Below are 19,724 nucleotides of genomic sequence, written 5' to 3'. Positions count from 1 at the left end.
TCATGAATTTCTACACTTTGTTTAAAAAAAAAAAAAGAAAAAGAGAAAAACCAGCACTGCTCTAAAAGGTTGACAGGGACTTAAAATGGCTAAAGTAAGTCTGAAGTAAAAGATAATTCCTGGCTTTCAGAGTCTGCCTTTATGGACACTGATTCTATTATGGTGGAGTAGGGCTGGTAGAAGGCAAATATAACTTTTCCTCTCCTGAACCCTCAAAGCTTCTCCTCTATCCAGTACAATGGCACTGTATCTGCACGGTTCCTGGTGTTAGGCAAAGCTGGGGAAAGACAGAAAAGCAAACATCCCTCTGTGGTGAAGTAATTTCCCAGAACTGTCTCTTGTTCATGGAGGAAGAATCCCTCAGATGTGGGTCATATGCTCCCAGAGGGTCAGCCCAGAACTGAGGAGTGGTTTATCCTTAATGCCACAGGTGTCTAGCCAATGCTCTGCTCTCCTGACTCTCCTGCACAGCAAAGCAGCTCTGCTCTTCCTTGTACCAACTACGTGCCTCTGCCTTTCATGTTTCAGCATCTTCACTCAGTGCTGCTCATATTTGCCCCAGCTCTGACTTGCTGTAAAATATCCATGATCTCCTTGCAAAGGGAAAGTGTGACTCTGTTGGTGCTGGGATTGAGTGCCTAAGGATCTTCTCAATTATTCCTGCTGCTCTGTGCCATGTTTCAATGAAGTGTGTCCAGATACATCCAAAAACCAGTGACCAAGTCCAGGGATGTAAGTGATACCACACTGGTATAAAACCAGTGCATGTAATACCAGAATCACGATCCTAACTGCCAAAAATAGAATATTAGACTTACATTTATAATAGATATCATTATGATGTAGGAGGTCAGTACTCATCTGTTACAGTAGCCACAAAAGGAGTGAAGCTAGACCTGATTTATGATTGCTGAATTTTAGATCAGCCTATCTTTCCCAAGCAGAGCTCAAGAAGAAAATTTTTAGTAGCTACCTTCAGGTTACAGAGCTCAGACAGCTCAGATTCAGAGAGTGTCTTAAAATGTCGTGCGCCCACCCATCAAAATGTCTTAATTTAAGGCTTGAGTCTTCTGGCCTCAGTCCTGGCCCTCCAGGAGCCCTAGGTCTGAGCTCAGGACTGGAGGATTTTGTATGCTGCAATGCTTATAAAAAGCATCAGGTTTGGAATCTGCAGCAGACCCTCTGCTGATGGCAGTGTCCCCAGGAAAGCCTCTCCTGGGAACCAGCCGTGTGTGAACCGTGTGTGGCAGCAGTTGCGCGGGTGTGGCACAACTGTGTGCAGACAAACTGAGCATGCACAGAGAATGCAAGTTCTCACAAGAGCAGTGTGGCATGTTGACAGAGTCAAAGCAGGGCATTGGCTAGAAAATAAGGAAGAGAAGGCATTCTTGAATGCTTTTACAGATTTTTAGCTAAGTATACTATCAAACTTACTGAACAATAAATGATTTCTTCTAGAAAAACCCGACAGAACAATGAATTTCAGTAGGGATATGCAAAAACAATTTTTCAAAGTGAAAGCAGCATTACCATTTTTGTAGGTCGATGAGCTTTCCTTAAATCAGGTATATAGCACTGTGTTTATCTCTGTGGAAGGAAGTTGCTCACTGGGATATTATCTCAGCAGTTTTCCAAAGGTGAGTCCACACAGGAAAGGAAGCAGAGGTTCTGTATATCTGCCTACAGTGTTCCCACAGGTGACATGAGAGCATGAGATCACATTTGGAGCACCAGTTTGGTCCATATGTGTCCATCCCCTCTGTTGGTGGCATTTGGGTTCCCTTCCCTGCCCCTGGGCGTTGTTGTGCAGCAGACTTACTCCCAGCCTGATCCAGGGACCAGCCAACATGTGAGGGATCAGGGAGTGTGACAGTGGTGTGAGCTCAGCCTTAGAGATGCCACAAGGACCAGGAGGCATGGAAGAACTGGGAAATAATTTTCTCCAACCAGGAGAGGGCAGAAACTCCATTGTGCAGTAGTATGAAACCATATATGCACTTCCACAGGCAGAAGTCATCCCTGATTTCCTGAAACTGTTAATATTTACTGCATGTGCAAGAAATGGAGGACCCTTTTTCTGGTAATCCTCATGGTCAATGGAACACTTTCCTGAAAGTCTGGAGCCAGAGATTCATTCTCTGCTCTTCATTTTCACATCTATTCCGTGCCAGGTACCTTTTATAATCCATCTGCTTCTCACCAGATCAGTAATTTTGTTTTCTTTTCTGGCAGACAGGTCCTCAGAAGCCTTGCCAAAAATATCCTAAGTCCAAAGTTATTTTTAAAAGGTGCGAAGTCAAGAAAAATCCAAGTGAATCCAAGGTAAGTAGTTTGTATTCTTTTCTACTCTCAAATTCTGTAAAAGCTAATAGTAGGACAAAAATATTGAAAGCTAATGAGATTTCAGAGCAGACATTTTTCATTTGAAAAGAAATGGAGGAAAGAAACTTTGAAATGGCCTCATTTCAGGAAAGATCTGAAGACCAAGCTTCATTCCAAAATGTCAAGGATGGTTCTTCACTGTAATGGCATCTTAAGGAGAATAGAGTGCATGGGCTTTTGTAACTGGTTTTGAAACACTGGTTTTGGCTTAAAGTTGCCATGCTGAACTCAAACCCAGCTGAATTGCTGCTAATGGGTGAACTGACAGTCTCTTCAGTTTGCAGTAGACAGATGTCAACACTGCAGCTGGAGCTAATCAGAAGTTGTCATCATGGCTGGAAGTAACCAAAACTTTTCTTGAATGCAGATAGCTAGGACTGAACGGACACGAACACTAATTCATCCTCTCACACTTAATATCTCATTGCTTCAAGCACAGGACAAAGGGGGCAGAAGTTACATTTCACAGGACATTGGGCAATTTTGACATTTCTCTTCATGTGGATTACAAACAGAACTTGAAAATGTCACCATTTTTCGTGTAAACAAAATAATTCTTTTACTCCCAATTGAAACACTTTATTTTGACAAAAACTAAACATTCAGATTATTCACTCATTCTCAGTTATGCAGGAAAGGCATTGGGATGCAGTATCATTCATATATTTCATCCCTACTATGAAAGCTAGAGCTGTTTCCTTCTAAGGATACTGAAAAATGAAATTTCTTCCCCTTGCTGTGTTTGAATAAACCTCTGCTAAGGGGGGATGTTTTGACCTAACCAAGTTGAATTCTCTTGTTAGAGAGAATGCCTCTATCAATATTTTCCAGACTGGACATCACCTTTGAGGGACTTTAGCAGAGCTACACGAGCAGGTATGTAAGGATGTAATTTATAGGACCATTTAGGTTACTTTGGGACATGGTCACCACTTGATTCCCAGACCTCATCAATGAAAGGAAAACTCAAACACATTAAAGAATCCTGCTGAAAAATCAAAGGGTTTTGAAGCCTCCCAAAACACCAATGTGGTGATTTATTTTGAATTTTGCTTACTTTTAATATGCTTGGAATCCTTTGGGAAGATGGTGCACCCTTCATGCTCTACCCACACATCTTATACAGGCATGGACTATACTCCTGCCTTTCAGGTTTTTTTACTTTTAAAGATTCCTCCTTGAAAAAATGGAAGTTTTAGAAAACAATTAAAACTTTTTGTTAATAAATAAATTTCATGGGTATTGAAAACACTGGACATGCAAATAAAAAAGAGTCTAAATCAAATTACAGTGAGAAGAAATTTCAAATTCACTCAAACTATCTTTAAGACGTGGTTAAGCAGCATCAAGTGGACAGAGTAATTCTTGTCCAAGTACCAATTCCATTGTCACATAATCAAACATGATCACATAATTTTGGTGGTGTATCAATTAGGGTTCATATCATGATGATGTGTTTTAGCCATGGTGGGCTAAAGATCTAAATAAGAAAATTACTTAAGGAAAAATCACATTTTCTTTAGCCTATTTGCTGTTGCTGAGAAAAGAGGGCCTATTGGAACTGAAGGAGGAAACAGCTGCTCAGATGAAAATGAAAGCACATTTTGATTTAAAGTATAATTTCTGGTAGTGATCATTGTAAATGTTATATCATCCTTGGCACCAATGAATATGACCTCCTTGTCTGAAAGTACGCTTGAGAATAAAAAGTTCTTGAGGAATTTTTTCTTTTGTCTTCTGTCTTCTTGTTCTGTGCTGTAGCTTGGGGAGCTCCACAAAAAAAATCACAAATGAAAATTTGATTTTATCAGAGGAATGGGAGATTTGTGACATACCTCCCTGAGGATAAAATTCCATCTTATTTAAAAAGTAATTAAATTTTTTTTCTGTGAAATTAATATTTTTTCCTGGGGCTTTTAAGAACTGCTATTACCTACCCAAGCTTCCATTCAGACAACATTAATAGAATTCTATATATTGTCTAAAGTCTTCAAATTTAAGCTCTCCAATGCCTCTTCTTTCTATGAAATACCTTTCAATATGTGGCATTTCTATCCCTTTGCCAAGGTGACCAGTGTGGAGACACATATGTCTACAGACACATATAAATATTGTGAACTTGCCAGGTAGCTTGATTTTGTTATTCTTAGGGACACAGTACATCTCTATTTAAATTCCTGGGAGTAGCTGGTGTGGAAAAATACAATTCCTTTTGGTAATGATGTCAGGATTTGGCCTGGAATCTGCTCAGGGACTACACTTAGAGTGCTTTCACAAGTCTGGGCTTTTTCTTTCAGTCTCACACCAATTCCTTGTATCTCTCTCAATGACAAGGAAAAAGACAGAAATGTCAAAGAGCTCTCCATGAGTGGTTTTCTGTGAATTCCACAGCTTCAGTCTATTCTTCCTCCATATGAAACAAGTTAAATATGAAATTTAAAAGCAAAAGGAAAAAGGAGCACTTACAAATGCCCTGTCGAGGCTCAGTCTAGTTTTTCTCCTCTCTCTCATCTGCCTTTCCCAGAATGATTCCTGTGGGGGAAAAAGCACTTAAAATATATTCTTGATCTTGACCTAAGTCCCACTGCTTCCTTATTTCTCTGATGACAAGACAAAAACCACTTAAATGGGCTCTTTGGGACAATTCACACATCTCCTTTCTCTCATCTACCTTTATTCTCCAGGAGGTAAAGGTGCTTGAAAAGAAAGGTTTTGTTGATACTCAGCTCAGTTTCCCTCTCTCTGCCCTGCTTGTGTTTTCAGCTCATTGGGTTTCTCAAGTCTCCTCCTCCCTGACAAAGTAAATCTCACAGCATATGATATCATGCTAAAGATCTTGAACTGAATGTTACCGTATGGCTCCCATTGCTTTAACGATGGCTGCATGGGGGGGAGATGGATTTTGCAATGACCCAGTAAAATAGCTGGCATGTCGTTTTCTGTTTCCTCTTTATAGCAAAGATATATCAAGATATTAAAAATATTTACATTTGCTCTTTGCTATGCGCTGAACCTTCGGCCAGGAGCAAATTCAGATTTCTGGAGCTATTTTAAAGCCAAAATTTTATAAGCTCAGCTGTAGTGATGGTGAAAGGTGAGGCAAACAGCACAATGCAGAGGCTGATCTCAGGGCTCTGGGGCTTCCATCAGTTACTGAAGCAAAGGCATCTGCTACTGATGAAGTGCCTTCAGGTAATTTTCATCCCCTCCAGCTGCCAGTCCAACAGAGTCCAGGACCCTGTAGGTCTGCATCCCATCTGCTGGCACTGCGTGTCCCAGATACTCCTGGGGCATTTAGGGGTGTAAGATGTTTGGGCAGCCTCACTGAGCTCTCCTGTTTCCATCTCTCTGTGGAGCATCTAACTCTTCGCAAAGGAGGGCTCAGATAAGTATGGCTAAGAAAGAAGAAATCCCACTTTCTCCTCCTTACAGTTACATAAGACAAAGAGGAGAAGAAATTAAGAAATATCACCATAATTATATCTTTTTTGTAAAACTGGATTGTCAGCCATTGAGGGCAGAATGAGGAAGAAAAGAAAATATGTTATATCTGTTTTGTCCTTTTCATCACATTTTTTTAAGCAAAACTCTTTTTATACTTAAAAATCAGTTGCAGGCAATTTCCAACCTAATATAAATTAAAATCAGTCTAAAAAAATCGAATCAATAAATAGGTGCTCCACGTCATATTCAGGGCCTGAAAATTCCCATTTTCTCAGTTTTCACTGAAGATAATGCTGCAGAACCAGCTGAACCAAAGACAGCATGCCCATGGCAGCAACCTGCCTCACTGGAAGGAGACAGATCCGAAGGAAACTGTGTGAGAGAAACATCTCCACCACAGAAGGGAGAGAGTGGGTAGCACAGAACAGTGTTTTGGAGTGAGACTTCAACAGTTTTGAGTCCTTTCTTTGAAATGTGAAATGTGAAATGTGAAATGTGAAATGTGAAATGTGAAATGTGCCACTGTCATCAACACAGGGCCAGAGTGGTTCCACATCTTACCTGTCCTCCCTAAGGGCTCCAGATAAGGCACTAGCATGGCTTGCTGGGTGAAGGGTAGGTATTTATTCTCAGTGCAGAGAAGCTCTAACAGAGGAACACAGCACAGCTTGCAATAGCCCCACAGTCACGTACTCTTGTTTTGTATTGGTCCCCAGAGCAACCTTTGGGACATATGTCCAGGTAAAGGTATGTTCACTGCACAGCACACTGCATCCCAGCCTTCTACTGCTACAACAGGCACAACAAAACAGGCAGAGCAGAACTCCCATTGGTTTTAACAGAGCCATTTGGGATCCTAATGAGTACATCTAACACAGCAGCTCTGGCTCTGTACCAGCAACGTGAATGTTAAAAATTATGCATATGTGAAGGAGGATAGTTTGTCATATATTTCTGGAAAGTAGTTTAAAAACTTGGCTTTAATAATGGGCATGTTGACAGCAACTGGGCTTTGATGGCCAAGTCCCTCGGATATCAACTGCTCTAGCATCAGAACTATTTTGACGTCAAAACAAAACAGGCTATTTACTTTTTGAAGTTAAATTAAATCCAGAGAGTATGATGCTGTTACAGAGCTGGAGTCCTAGGCCATTTCATCCAAATGAGTCAAGCAAGGTATAACTTATGAACAACTCCATAAAACACAGGGGCCAGGTCTCATTCCAGCAATAGCAGTTAAAAACATGTATCAGGCCAGGCTAGAAAAGAACAGCACTAGTGAATTTGCAATGCATAATCCATTCCAAACTTACTCCCTTTTCACTCCCTATCACTGCAAATGGGATGGCTGGCAAATAATTGATTCTTCTGACAGTGGTACAATTAAAGATGATTCTTTACATTGAATTAGATCAGTTAAATAATGCTTATCCAAGTTTAAGTGGGGAGGCTTTCCTGTCCTGTAGTGGGCACAGAAGTTTCCTTGGGGATCCCCAAGTAAACCTGTGAAATGGAAATATGGAAATACTCTGGAGAGGAAGAGCCATGGCTGCTGTCTTACAGCTTCTGTTTCCCTTCCCAGAACAGTTTCTTTTTTGTCACCTGGTGGAGGTACCTGTGGTACCTGTCCCTGCACTGTTTCCCTGTTCTCCATGCACTTACTCTCTCCACTTGTTCTGGGGAAGATTGTTGCTTGTGTCCTTAAGTGCTGCCACATTCCCTGGCCATGCTGGACTGCCAGACAGGACCCAGGACCCTTCCCTGGGGTCTGTTCTTAGTAGAAAAACACCCATGGCCCACACAGGGTCATTGTTGGGCAGGCTGATCCCCTTACTTGGCCTGATACTGCAGCTGGTGAGCAGTGGCTGACCACATCAACTGACCATAGATACTCCAGGGGCCCATGTGGCTGGAACCAGAGGAGTTCTGGACCCCAGCTGGCTCCAGGAATGTGTCTTTTGTTCCACTGCTAGCCCATTTAGACAGAGAGAATCCCTTCAAACTGCTCCTGGGATCAACTTCTCATCCTTCCTAAGGGCAGAAATTTCTCAGCTGAACCTGCTCCCTCCTGAGAGGGAAAAAACTTCCTCAGAGGGTGCTGAGGTCCCATCTAGAATCAGCTTCCCTGGGAAACAGAGCTCTTTTTCCTTGGTGAAGATGGAGGAAGAGCATTGCCTTGCCAGTGAGGAAGGAGTGACCAGATATCCCCACAGCACTAGGCAGACACAGTCAGTGAGGGTTTATTATCCTGGATTTGACTGCCCAGAATGTGTCTGCAAAGCTGTTTCTAATACAGATCATTGGGAATTAGTATATGCTAAACACTTATCAACTTAAACAATAGAAGAGGCTAGCTATGGCTATGCTTATGGCCTCAAAGAACTAAATTTAGGGGGAAATTATAATCTTTATGCCCTTCAGAAATATGAAATAAACAATTTTACAATTGCTATAAATGACTCTTTGTGGCTTTTAGCTCTGCAAAGTCACTCTGATTCCCAACGTTAGGTTCCTTTTCATAGAGCATACTTGTGTCAGCTGATAACAAAATGTACAGGGTGAAAGTAGTTAAATGAACAAGTGGATCAAACCCAGCCAGCATTCTCTGTGCCACCCAAGATCCACACTGCAACCACTGCTGGAAATGTCTTCATCCATCTGCAGATTTCCTGGAGCCCTTGTGGTCCCTTCAGCAAGGTGCAGACCTGAACACAGTAATTTTTGCCTTTTTGATCTCAACCTTGGCTACTGTAGCACAAGCAAGATCTTTGGGAGAAGTGCTGCTCAGACAGATTGAGAAATTCTCATGTGAAGATGTCCTAACTCAGAAGGATTCATAACTTCAAGACTCTGTCCAGACCAACATGTTTTCTCTATTGTAGTATGCATGGGCAGATTGGGACATTTTTACTTATAGAAGAGTTCCTTTCTTTTCTGCTGACGTAACAGAATTCAATCCAGTCCTAGAAACCAAAAATAATTGTATATTCAGCCAAAGGTTCTGTAGAAGAGTCTCCTCAGAATTAAAAGTACTAGAATAAATCTTCCTAAATAGGTGCTTTTGGAAAGAGACATAAAAGAACATGTGAGAGAAAATAAAAGGAGCTGCCCTGACTTCACAGAAGTGCTAATGCACCATCCAGCACCAAGCAGTGTGAGCCCTGCCTTTATTCACCTCATGCAGTGTCTGCAGCACTGTGGTGGCTGTATCACTGTGGAGTCACTGCACAGCGACAGGTCAATGACATGGAATTTGTGTGCTTGGAATTTGTGACAAATGTCACCAGGCTGAGGATGCAGAACAGAACACCAGTGTCTCCACCTTGGGGTGGCTGCCAGTGGCCTCTCGCAGGGCTGCTGCTGCCCCATCTGCTCTGTGCAGCATGGGGATTCTGACTGGCTTCGTGTTTCTGCCCTGAAACTGCCAATCCTGCCCAGGATTGCTACAGAATAATAATACATGGAGACTTACAGATGAGTAATAGAGTCCTGATTTCTTTAAGACATGGATGTGTCTGCCTGCAAGCACAGAAGATCTGGTAGAACCAGTTGTGGACATAAAAGCTCTTGGTAATTGAAGCAAGAATAGGTCCTGTGGCTTTTTCATTAGTCCTCTCATCTACTCTGTAAGGGTTCCAGTGACCTTTATGTGTTGTATTTTTAAAAATTTTAACAGGGTTTCAACTTAAGAAAGCCCAGACTCTTATTTTGTGATAAATAAATGCTCATTCTCTCTGTAAACACAAGAGAAAACTGCACATGCCAGTATTTTATAAACATGCCATGAAAAGCTCTTTTGTAGCTTAGAGCAGAGAAGTTAAATTTCACAATATTCCGTTCCAATTGCAGAATAACAAAAGATGGTAGTTGAACAGAAATGCTATTGTTTCACTGGGAAGCAATTAGGCTGGTGATGGCAGGTCTCAAGTGAGAATACAGCTCCTCAGTGAGCTATGAGTACCTGCTATTTGCCAAAACTGCCATTACAGTAAGAACACTGTCATGATTGAAAACCCCAATTACCTAGGATTTGGAACTTTGTGGAAACTCTTGTGCTTTTAAAGGGCTAACTGCACTATTAATACAGGTTTTAAATTGGAACTAGGCTGCAACATCCCCTAAGTTTTGTACTATGTTGTACTACCTTTGCTTCAGATGTGAACTGTTGGGGTTTTTTATCAAGTCTTGATCATAATGGAATAATTTTTCTGGCTGAAGTGGGAGCACATTGCACTGTTTTCTTTCTCTTTCTCTTCCAAGGGCCATATGCTTTCACACTGAGAGCAAATTTCTCTCTTTACATGGGACTGATCATGTATAAAAATGAAGTGCTGGAGAAAGAAAAAGAAATGTGGCTATGATTATACCATGTTTATGTCCACAGTGGACAGATGAAAGCAATAACACAAAGCTGTTATTTTAGTAATTATAAAACCAGAATTTATAATGATTTAAAGGCTAACTTAATAAGAAATATAAGGGCAACGTGCTCTGGAAAAGGTTTCAATGAAAGGATTGAAAACTGAGATTGACATTCAGTTTCTTGGAAGGAGGCTTTTATTTTGTGACATTCAGAAACCTAGAACTGTGGTTAGTATGAATAGTTGTCACACTCATGGCTCTGGCATTTGAAAACTCAGCTTGTGATTTAAATGCAGCTCCCTGTGAAGCCTTGGGTGAAGGAAATGGTGTCATTTACACACTTAGGAATGGAGGATGATTCACAGGATTCAAGGGCACTAAATGGTCCTGAATATATAATAAATAATGTATCCACAACCTGTTATAGTATAATGTTAAAACAGGCAGTTAGGCAGGCACAATAAAAAAGTAAGTCTGAAGAGGTGAATGGTATGTTTCAAAAAGTATCAAAAACTTTTAGCAGCTCTTTATCAGTTTTAGTACAAAGAAGGCAATCTATGTAAGCAAAGAAACATCTTTCCTCTTAAGTGGCTTATAAAAAGACTTTTTTTTCTTTATTTGGGAAGCTTTATAAGGAGTGAAAATGTAGTTTTTTTGGAATAAGCTCCTTATTTGTTAACTTACAAGCCATGACAGAATTAGCATACAAATCCTTGTTGTGAGAGCTGTCCTTGGGGTCTCTACAGGTTGCTTGAAATTTAAAGAAAGGCTGAGATGGAGAAAGTGGAATGAGTGGGAAGTGAGGGAAATGAAATTCTGCTACAGAAATGATGGCAATATTGTGGATGGATTTGTGAAGGTTATGTAGTGAGAAGGAGAGGAGGAGGAGGCTGATGTCATTTGAATGGACTCAGACTCTTCTCTCTTGTACTGTGATCTCAATGGATTCATACTCCTGAAATTCAATTGGAAACAAAACTGAGCTTTTTGAAGTGGTGTTTTGATAATCACTGGCACAATTTTATCAGGCTCATTATCTAACAGAGATTTATTAATCAAAACAATGTCTTTTTTAAAATGAGGCATTGATTTGTGAAGGAGTTCCCGGGTTCAGTGCACGGTTCAGTAGATGGGATGCCATAGTTTGTGTTATGGAAAAGACTGGACTGGATTATCACAGACTTTCCTTCTGGCTTTATGTTTCCACTGCTGAATGTGAGAAAGCTGCCAGCTCTGTCTGAAGTTCTCTATTTGTATTTTCACAGGATGAACTAGTAAAAATCACTTCCAATAAACAAAAATACAAACTGAAGAGCTGAAAATGTAAATCATGAGTAGTCAAAACGAAATTATTCTAGGGTTTTGACTTTTGTATCCCTTCACAGTTGTACTAAGGGAATAATATAAGGACTTCTATATATCTTCTGATAAAATTAGTTAACAATCTCCATAACCAGATTGCACTCTAAAAATGAATAACATTAGCTATGAGAAAGTATATAATCAAACAGTGACTACATGAAAGTATATAATAAGTTTTCTCCTGTGGATTTATATCTGTGTAGCTTTGAAAATGCAGTTTAGTCTATATTCAGTTATAAATCCACTGAACACTACAGGTGGAAGATCAAAACTCTGCCTTAATAATTTATACTAAACCACTTCCTCAGCTCATCAGCTTTACCTCCTAATTATAGTAATTAATTGTTCATTAATAACACACAGTCATATTAACTTTTTATTGTGTTACTTAGTAGTTGAATAATTAAAAATTGATATCCCTATTCAAGATTTTATTTATTAAAGTTTAATTATGTTCTTAATTATAAATTTAATGATATATTTTAATATTTTTGAGTGCAGATAGGAATAATATTTCCTTTGGCTGAAGGCTCTGAGGCAATTGACCTTCTCCTGGGATTCAGTAACCAAAAGAATCCCCTTTTCTGCCACAGGGAGAAATGTCTTTCCTGTTGCATTTAGATGAGATTATTTTTGGGGAGCAACTGGACACACAGTTAGGTACGTATGTGCACATAAATGGGTCTTTTGTGAGTAGCACAGAGGAGAACACAATGAGTTTTAGATCTGTCCATTGAAACCTTTGCAGGTAAAGATTGTAAAAATTGAAAATGTGACTATTTTTGTGCTAGTCAGCAGAAGGCATGGAGAAAAAAACAGAACTACTGAGCAGCAGACTCATATTTCCTTTCTACAATATAAAACCTTGCTGCATTGGAAGGATCATTAGTAAGTCAAATATTTTTTAAGGTGGTGTGGACCTGAAAAGGAAAGGTAGTAATAGGCTAGTGTGCAAATGTGTGTGAACATCCATATAGCACAAGAGAGATTTAAGAGAATGATGCCAGATGAAGAACAGCATAGGCCAATATTTTTAAACATAGAAAAGGGAGCATTTATTTTCATATCAGAAAGCAGGGAAAAATGGCCATCACTTTGTAAGGGACAGTGTAATTTTCTCCTGCATGTTCTCCTTTGCACTTGGCCTCTGCTCTCCTGTGCCAGCTTGGGCCACCTTGGCACAGTGAACCCACGGAGCTCTGTGGGGAGGGCGGGTGGCAGAAGCACAGCTCTGAAACACAGCTCTGAAACCTCTTTTGTGTGGTAGCAAAAAGGACCTCCAGAACCCCAGCAAATAGCTCTTAAGGAAACTTTTCCTCTGTGGTCTTGACTGTCACTGGATACCTTTGCTGTGCTGCCTGCCGTGCTGGTGGTCAGGATCAAGACCGAGCACCAAAGATGTGTTTTAGTGAGGTTCAGAAGGGTTCAGCAGAGATGTGCCCCACTGCTGCCAAGGTAAAGCAAATTTCTCTCCTTCTCTAGCCTTCAGTGAAACTGATTCCTAACAGGATGCCTGGGAGAGTGGTGAAGAAAGTATCAAAATCCCTGCTCAGAACTGGCTCAGAGCATAACAGTGTACAGCAGTTCAAACATGGGCTTCAAAAAAGATTTGTATTGGGAGCACCTGGAACACCTTAGGTGTGTCTCCAAAGGGCATTTTCACAGCTGGGAGAGTTGGAAATGTTTGCAGTGATAAAAATGTGACTATCCAGAGGTCAGTGGCTCCAAAATCCCACCCAGCAGCCATGATGTAGAGCCAGTCCCCTTGGCTTCTGCTGAGCTGGGCTGGGCTGGGGAATTTTTCAGAAAGACACATACTCTGAATTGTAAGAAAGTCATGGAAATAGCCATGATCAGGAACAAAAGCTTTAATTTTAGACAATAATATTATTTCAATAAGACCATGTATGTGCTCTTTTTTTTTTTTTTTTTTTTTTGTAATTTTACTTTTCTGTTAGCTAACAACTTCCATATCCCAAATACTGCCATAAAAATGAAATTAAATGGAGTCATGACGAAAAAGAATGAGGGATTTCCTGAACTAAGGAGAAACAGTAAAATAATGCCAAATGTGTTTTCTTAGGAATTTTTCACTGTGTTATGCTGAGAACTGTCTACAAGTAATGTCAAGCAAGCTATTTTCCTGGCAAGTAATATGCTGGACTGGAACCACAGGCTTGATAATTGCTTGTACCTCTTGATGATGAAACATCTTGGCTTTCTTTGAAAAGAAATATGTATTTCTGCTGTGTGGAGAGAAACAGAGGTTCCTGAACTTCAGTGTCTGGGCAGAAGCCTTGGAATATTAAGAACTTGCTTGAGAGCCTCAGCACTCCTGATTGTCTCCCACATCTGCCTGGGGGAGAATGGCAGCTGGGAGAGACCAGGGAACAAACTGCTGGAAAATATCTTACAAGTGCCAGTGATGTAGAAAAGAGAGATGGGGGAAATGACTGATCCCTCTGGTTGAAAGGAGCCAAGCAGAGTTTCTACAAGGTGGAGTAACTATGGCATTACACAGCTGACACTTTACTCTGGCAGTCCCAGAAGGACTCTATCCCTTAGGCTTGTGGTTGGTAGTTTGTTGTTTGGTATGGTGAAGTCTTAGAAGGTGGTACTTGGGCAATACTAGGGGAAAAAAGATAAATACCCTTATTAACTTAAAAAATAAGAGTAAATCCCATTGCCATTCATTTAAGGATAAAGTGGTTGCAATGAGTCAAATTGACCAACAGGATAAAAATGCTAACAGCATTTTGAGTGTTAACCAGCCTTTGAGAGAACAGCAAAATTTTCACAGTAAATCTCTGTTCAATGACTGTGTACATTACATGTGGCCCAGCAATATGGTGAGGGTCTATTAACCAGTGCTTAACTAATGCTAAATAACAATGACATTCACAGGACTACATCATGAATTTATAATGATATAGGCTATTACAGAGAATACAAAATGAAATGAATTAATGTAGTAATGAAGGGACGTATAACCCTTTATTCTAATTTTTTTACATGCATAAATATTTTTTCTGGAGATCAGATTCTGCATGGCAGAACAATGTGTTGGCTGGCTGAATCTCTGTTAAACAGAGATCCTTGAAAAACAGATGACAAGCAATTGTCCCCTGAGCAGTGCACACATTTATGTTTGAGTTTCAGAAACAAGCTGAGGGATTTTCTTAGTTTCTGCTTATAAATGGCAGATGTATGCAGAATGGCCCAGGCAGCATGATGAGTTTATATAATGTCCTGGAAATGCAAGATCTCTATGATTGCATCATTCTGGGACCTTGGTGGTTTCTATTTTAAAAGCTAAAACACTACCAGCATGATGCAGGGTGCAATCTGCATCTCACAAGAGTCGTGTGTTCTCTCTCTATCCACACAAGGAACTTCAGATTAGGCCAGTTGTACAGATGTGAAAAGCCAGATCCAAAGGGGTAACTTTGGGATTTCAATACTTGGAAGTAGGTGTTCAGCTCTAGTTATATTATTATTATTATATATTATTATATTACATCTGCCCTCACAGAGCAGAACCTGGTCTGAGACCTTCTCAGAAGCTGGGCTGACACAGCAGGAGCCAGCTCAGTGTAAGCAGAACAGGTGTTTTCTGTTGTGGCTTCCCCTGGCACCACACAAGAGAGTAGCCATGGTAGAGAAGGGGAAGAGAGGAAGCTTAAATGAGATAATTGGAAATTTCACATCTTTGCTTCATTCAGAACCCAGTGATAAACCAGGTAGCAAAGAAATAGGGAGAAAAAAGTCACCCAGCAGAAAAGAAACAGGGAGAAATTTCAGGATCTGGATGCACTGTGTTCCACCTTATTCTGAGGAGATCCTGAGGTGATATGAGACTGCTCAAAATTTCTTGTGCATTCAATATTTTTTATTAAAGACAAAACCAGTATCTAAGTTCAATTTCACAATTGCTTAACAAAATAAATGAAACCCCAAACCAAAATCCAGACAGTAGAATCACAGAGTGAGCTGTCTTTTATTCCATTTGTCTTCTCAGCTAATCAAAAAGACAAAGGTAGCAGAAATAGATAAGCTTAAAGGCATAATACTTTGCCCAAATTGCAGCTGTATGACAACTGACAGAAAGAGGTGAAAACCCCTGAGAGCAGGAGGAGCAAAATGCTGCCCAGGATAGGGAAAATGGGAGATGAGGAAAGTATCTGTGCAAACAAACTTTAGATCTGCTGAAGGTGATACTTAGAAAGACAAAGGAAATCATTAAAATAAGAAACATATTTGATAACTAAAGAACAGATGTGGTCATCATCTTCAAAGACCATAAAATTCTAGGGAAAAAAAGAAGAGGGAAGAATTTGAATTCAGAATTAATGTATAAAAGACAACAGGCATGTTATGTGGGATGGATGAAGGAAGCTTAGCAATGATTGGAGAGATGGAAATAAAAACAATATGAATATCTATAAATATTTCTTTCCCAGTTCATCCATCACGGCTGTCAGTGATCACCCTGCCTTGACAGGCAACAGATTATGTTCTGCTACAGGAAGAAGAGAAGAAAATCCTTTAGTTAAATGCTCTTCTTGCTACTACTATAGCTACAGACCCATTTTTGCTAACTCAGAAAATATTATGTCTTCTAGACAAGAATGAAAATATACTCCTGTGATCCAATTACTAGAACTTTGAGGTGATCAGCTCCCTTAGAATATAAGCTGGAGCAGACCATAAAAATATCAGGTGATCTCTGGGTTAGGTACTATGGAACAAATACACAATACACCTCATTTGCTCTTTGAAGTTTGCTCTCCTAGTACAGTCCTAGGAGGAAAACTCACAAAATGCAAACCTCAAGCAATAGGGACACACAGTCACCAGCAGATTTCCAGAGGTGAATGCAGAAACTTCTTGTGTCCAAGCAGCAGGGAAAAATGTCTCCTTGAGCCCTTGTTCACTGGACACCAGGTGCTACTGCATTTCTTACAAAAGCCTCACATTGGACACGTATGCAATGAATGGGAGAGGAGCACGGCATTCAAGGATCAGATGCAGGTGCCCAGGGATTTGCAGGTGCCCAGAACTGCTGAGTTAAGCCTCTGGTAAATCTCAGTCGTTTACCTGGCCAGCACAGGTAGGGCAGTATCTATTCATATCCTACTTGGTGATGTGTGGATTTTTCTTCTGAATAGACCTGACAGGGTAAGGATAACACTGCATTAAGCTGCTTTTCATTAATACACAGCACAGTCACAAAACCCACTTTTATTTTTTTCTTGCACCCCCTTAAAACAAAAGCCCCAACACGAATAGGTGGCTGCTTAGGTGAACAATAAAAAGGCAGGAATGGAAGGCTTGCAAAGTGCTATGACATTTCCTGACCGCTTTATTAATTCCAAGTTAAGCACACGCTGAAGTGCTTCACAGAAGTGGGGTCAATGGCACTGACAATTTGCAGCACTGAACCTTGTGGCAGTGATGCAGAAAGGTTGAGGCACAAGAAACCCTTCCCCTTTAAGCTGCATGCTGGCAATGCTTTCCTCATGGCAGTCCTTCCGCCCTCAGTGTTCCTGCTTCGTGGTAAGGATCAGTGTTGTGTAGGATGTGTTGTTTTTTGGATTACTTGCAAAACAGAGTTCATGGCCATGTCTGGTCATTAAGGGTCCCCAGGCGCTCTTAGCTAGCAGAGCGACAACTTCAGTCCTCTGGCCGAAGACCAAGAAAGGATATAAATTCTACCTAGTCTACCTTAAATCCCCCTAGTATTTCTGTGAGACACTCTACTCCTGCCTTCTCAGCTCAGAAGGAGATTTAGAATTGCTGTTACAAAATGGCTACACCAGAAATGTCTCCTCTGTGGCTCCAGGCTCTGCAGAGCCTTCTGGGTTAACTGCGTTGTACAGCCAGCAGGCATTGCTGAATTAATTGATTATTTGGCTTATTACTGCATGTTCATTTTCCTCACTCTTCACGCTTTCTGGTGGATGTTGAGTAATTCCCCTTGTTTGTTTCTGAGGGTTTTGTTAAAATACACTCAAAAATATGCCACCAAGGAGAGAGGGGGGAAGAGATCCTCCCCAGCTATAAGCTATTCTGACTGGTACCAATGTAGCATGTAATTTAATGTTATTTTCATACAGTCCAGCCAAATGTAGCCATCTACAAGAAATAAGAGCATCTCTTAAGACTTTAGATTTTTCTTGAATGTAAAAGAATTTATTTCTCATAGATAGTTTTCAAACTGGGAGCAATATTATTTCTAAATTATATTTTAATAGCTAGTTTGTTGTTTCTGTTTCTGAAGCCATCATAAAGCATCCATAAAGTGGTATTTCTCTTGCATTTTACATGACTCCAGGGCTTGCTGTTCTCGCCTGTCAGGTCTTTTCAAATCACTTAACGTTTACTGGAACAATTCTACATTGCAAGATTTGCTGCTCATCCAGCGTGGTGTTTGTATCACAGCTGCTACACCATTGCCATCTCAATAAAAGGAAGCATTTCTCACCACTTCGCTAGTATATAGCAGCATGAAAATAATAATTTCCCTTGAAAAAAAAAAATCCACAAACCTTTCATCTGGAAAAAATCAAGCGAAGAGTAATCTTGGTTTTATTTAGAAATGTTTGTGGTTGTCAAGGTAAACTTACAACCCATAGTTAATTCAATAAAAATGTGACATAATTGTCCTGGGCTCTGACATTGTTGTACTTTTTTTTTTCTTCAAGAGCAGATTAGAATATTCAAACATACTGAATAATGAAAGAGTTGAGTATTAAGGACATATAATGGAAAATTTTCAGTGTCATGCCTGGCAGGGCATTATCCAACTCTTTATAAATAGTGAAAAAAGTATTTATAGAATATTCTCTAATATCATTCAATCATAAAAATATTCTGGCTTATTGACATATCATTTATTTTGTTTTTAATAGTTCGTTTGCAGACACCAGAATATGCAGAAGTGAGACCAAAGGACAATGTTTTGCTTGTGTTTTACAAGAAAACAGTTTAAGGGCAGTCACATTTTTTGACTTTGTAGTTGAAGGTAGTATTTTATTCATTGGCTTCCTCATTGGAGGATAGTAGTTCTCACAATCCTCACAAGTCGACCATCTTTGCTCATGGAGAACTGCATTTCACTCACAGACACCCCTCTTAATTCAGGGGAGAAAGTTGAGATTATTTTCTTCTTTACGTTGCACTGCTAATAAATATCTTCCTTTAGTATTATGAATTAGAGAGAAGATACAGTGGCTGTGTCTTAAATACTATGGCAACAAATTCTTCAAGTTGTATTTTACAGGATTTGCAGAATTCCCTTTTCTTGCCTGGGGACCTACACAGGGAAAACATTGAAAATCATAATCCTGGTAGCACTTGAAAGCCATATTCCTCCCTGATACTTTTCACTGCAACTCCCAGGATGTAACATAATAGGGATTATAATATATATGTTCAATAAAATGTGTGTTAATGTCACAACTCAGAAGAGATAAAATGAATGTGGGGAAACCTCGCCCAAGTTTCCCTTCTCATTCCAGTTATATTCACCTCACTGTATATTTAATTTGAAGTGCAGATCTAATTAAAAGTTAATGCATCATTAAAATGATTTGTAATAAGTATATTCAACTCCATGTGAGCATGATATGCTCATTATCAGTTTCAGACTCTAACTGGGATCCTTCACAATGAAGAAAATCATTATTCATAACAAATATCTTTCTGATGACATTCATTCCATACATAAGCACGATCTAAATGTTTTATCTTTTAAATAAGTTTAACATGTATGAAGACCTGCTGCTGAATAATTTTTTTTTCTTGGATGGTATCTGTCCTTAAGAGGAGTATTCCTTTAAATGGGTTCGACTGTGTTTTTTCAAGAGAAGAAAATAAGCCTTCTACAGAATTAATGAAGCTGGCTTTTTAGCCTAGGGTAAAAAGCTGGCTAATGAAGTAATTCATAGTGACAGCCCATGATCTGAATTATATGAATTATTGCTTATTAATGGGATTAATTGCTTCTCATGCTATAATACAAAATTTATGCACTTGTGCAAAATCTAGGTCTATAATCTGAAACAGAAAGAAGGATGAAAGGCTGTATTAATTATATGTCATGTCCACATTTCTGAATGTCCATACTGCAACAGAGACTAAATGTAGGTAATTTTATAAAGAAATTACATGAA

This window comes from Parus major, chromosome 4 (genome assembly GCF_001522545.3).
Source record: "Parus major isolate Abel chromosome 4, Parus_major1.1, whole genome shotgun sequence".
Classification (NCBI taxonomy): domain Eukaryota; kingdom Metazoa; phylum Chordata; class Aves; order Passeriformes; family Paridae; genus Parus; species Parus major.
The sequence above is the reverse complement of the archived record's forward strand: the minus strand, read 5'-3'. Positions refer to the sequence as shown.